Raw genomic sequence first — 3,276 nt, forward strand, 5'->3', positions numbered from 1 at the left:
ATGTATGTCAAAATAGCGAACAATAAAGTTATAGCTGCAGCTGGAATTGGGTCGATTGAAATACAAGCTTTAGTTTATGGAAAGTGGTATGACAGGACGATGTACAATGTCTTATACATTCCACAGCTCAGCAGAAGTTTGTTTTCAATGGGAGTGATGACAGATAAAAACTTTGCTCATCACTCGTTCAAAAATCACTGTGAATTTCGCGACCGAGATGGAAAAGTGTCGTGTGTCGGTGCACGAAGTAACAATTAATGGTTAATGAACTTCAGAGTAAAAACTTCTCCTGAGTGCAACGTGAGCAGCAAAACTTCCTTGAAATTGTGGCATGATAGGCTTGTTCATATCAACTGCAACACAATCAAGAAAACAGCTAAAAAGGGCATGGTTAAGAATCTGAATATAAATGGAAATGAAGAATTCTTTTGTGAATCATGTAAATTTGGTAAGCAAACCAGAAAACCGCATGCAAGTTTAGATAGACAAAGATCCGGAAAAACGGATGAAATGATACATACCGACGTGTGTGGTCCAATGAATATTTTATCTCCTAGTGGATCAAGATATGATGGTTATTCAACAAATTATAGACTGTGGGATCCGGAAAGAAGAAACGAAATTAGCTGTAATATCAATTTTAATGAAGAATAAACATTAAAAATTGAACAAGAATCGATTACTTTAAGTTTTGGTAATTATGAAATTCATGAACAAGAAGAGCCACAAGAAGAAGAAAACCTTGCTGACGAAGAATCAAATATTGAAGTTGAAGACGATGAAGATTTTGAGTACGAAAATGCAGATGAAGACAACAATGAGAATATTCAACCAAAACAACTGCGAAACAGGGCTCAATTACATCGCCCTGATTATTATGAGACTGACGATCATGGTTGCAGCAAATATGACAGGATCCTGTAAACGGAAGCTTTTAGTTACAGGCAAATTTAAGAAACCAAGATGTTTTAAAAACATACGCTCACTGATGATAACGTACGAAAACAATATGAAATCATGGATGACATCGGAAATTTTTGAAAGATGGTTCCGAAACTGGGACGCTGAATTAAAAGCACATAATAAGAAAATTCTACTGTTATAAGAAAATTCTACTGTCAACGTCATCGGCTGTTACGAATATCGGTTTTTACGACCAAATATGAGTAGTCCTTCGATGTCGTTATAATAGTGTCAGATATGCTCTGACAAATTTGAAATTTGCCGCTCTTATCACGTGACTCGAGTGTGTCACTCGAATCGAATGATCAATCAGCTGCTTCCCCCATTCAAATTTCCCCCAGAACACCTACATTTTTATCCCTGCCTAGCTTTGATCCGGACAACACGGACAGCATGGTGTGGTTGTCAAAAATTGAAGGGTATAGAGATGAATTTAGATGGTCGGACAGAGAAACTGTGAGTAGAATTGGCCTTTTTTTTACTAAAATCTGCACTAAGGTGGTTTACTGCGTGGCAGCCCTCCGAGGAGACTTGAGAAAATTTTAAATTGGATTTCCCCGTTTCATTTCCCAAACAAAAAAAATTTGGGGAAACTTTTGACTGACGCAGTGAACTACCAAAGTTCCGATGCACGCAGTTATGTGGAGTATGCCCGAGTAAAACTCGAAAAACTGAAGTGTTTACGCGCAAATTGGTCCGATTCCGATTTAATTGAAATAATCGCACATTCAATTGACGATCCTGCCGTGAGAGCTGCAGCATTTAATTGTGGTGCTATGTCTGTCAGTGATCTGATTGCGTTTTTATCAAATTATGTAAAAACATCCATTGTAAAATCGGTTGATGAACCAATTCTGAGAAAACGGTCCTATTCGCAGAGATCATTGTTACTTTCAAAATCCCACGATTGTTTCACTTGTGGTAAACCCGGTCATATTTCGCGAAATTGTGAAATGACACACCCTAAAAATTCTGAAAATCCTTCAAGAAATTCAAAAACAGATAGTATATGTAGATATTGTAAACAAAGTGGCCACACTATTGAGAATTGTTTTCGCCGAAAAAATAAACAAAGCCTTACCGAAAACGATGAAAGAATGTCGTATCAACAACGCGATAAAAAAAAAGCGAAACAGGAACATGTTCTTTTAATTTGTCAACTCCGCACACTGAGCGATTAAAAACATCCCCCATTACCATTTGCGGTTACAAAACAAATTGCCTAATCGATACTGGCTCAACATGTTCCTTAATAAGTGAGTCATTGGTTCATAAATTAAAACTCAAAAAAATGTTTCATATCACGCCTTTGCAGTTGGAATTAATGGTTGTTCTAGTTTTATATCAGTTTTTGACGAATATTTGTAAAAAAAAATTTAGAGGAGGACGATTGTAGGGATAGGATTTTCGTATACTGATGAAGAGTCACTTTGTGTTTCTTGTTTTTGTTTAGTGTTCCTTTTTAATTGTTGTATATGTTCGTATTATTCATTCAATACTGAATTGTAATCTTCTATATTAAGTGGGTTATTAACCTTGAATTGCTTATGGAGAAGTTTGTCAAGATCTATGTCTTCTATATCTTCCGCATTTTTATCTACTATCTATCGCATTTATTTCTACTCTTGATAGGGCCTCAGCTACAAGGCATTCCGTACGTTTTATATGTTTTATGTCAAAATCGTATTCCTGAAGTGTGATCTTCTAACGACATATCCTGTTGTGTGGTGCTGTAAGACTGTTGATCCATACCGAAGATTGTTGATCCGTTTATAACAAAACCTTCCTTCCGAAAATTTAAGTCGGTTCTTTTTCGATTGTTGAATAATTTCTATCGCCGGCGTTTAATGTTCGTGAAAAGAAAGAAATTGGGTGTTTATCTTGTGACAAAACTGCTTCTAAAGCCTTATTTGAGGCATCCGTAGTTATTGCAAACTGTTTATTAACGTCCGGATAGGCATGTACTGGTGCATTTGAAATTATAAAATAATTCAAAGTGGTCTGTGTTCTGTCGATACTGCCAGATGCGGATCGCGATTTCGATGTTTCTGGATCTCATCAGCGCGTCACAGGCAGCCCGACAGAGCACAGACCAATTTTTACCTGCTGTCTTAACAGCGTGTTTTAGAAAATACCACAAATGGCGTGGTGAACGCCATCTGTAGTACGATGCTACATTTTAGGATTACGTATGCTCCAACAAGGTCCATTTAAATATATGGATATCTACTTGCTGAAACGAATCCCGGCGTAGCTAACCTCAACGTGATAGGCACGTTACCATAATCGAATAAAATAATTCGAAGTGGTCTG

This window comes from Agrilus planipennis, unplaced genomic scaffold (assembly GCF_000699045.2).
Source record: "Agrilus planipennis isolate EAB-ADULT unplaced genomic scaffold, Apla_2.0 scaffold281, whole genome shotgun sequence".
Classification (NCBI taxonomy): domain Eukaryota; kingdom Metazoa; phylum Arthropoda; class Insecta; order Coleoptera; family Buprestidae; genus Agrilus; species Agrilus planipennis.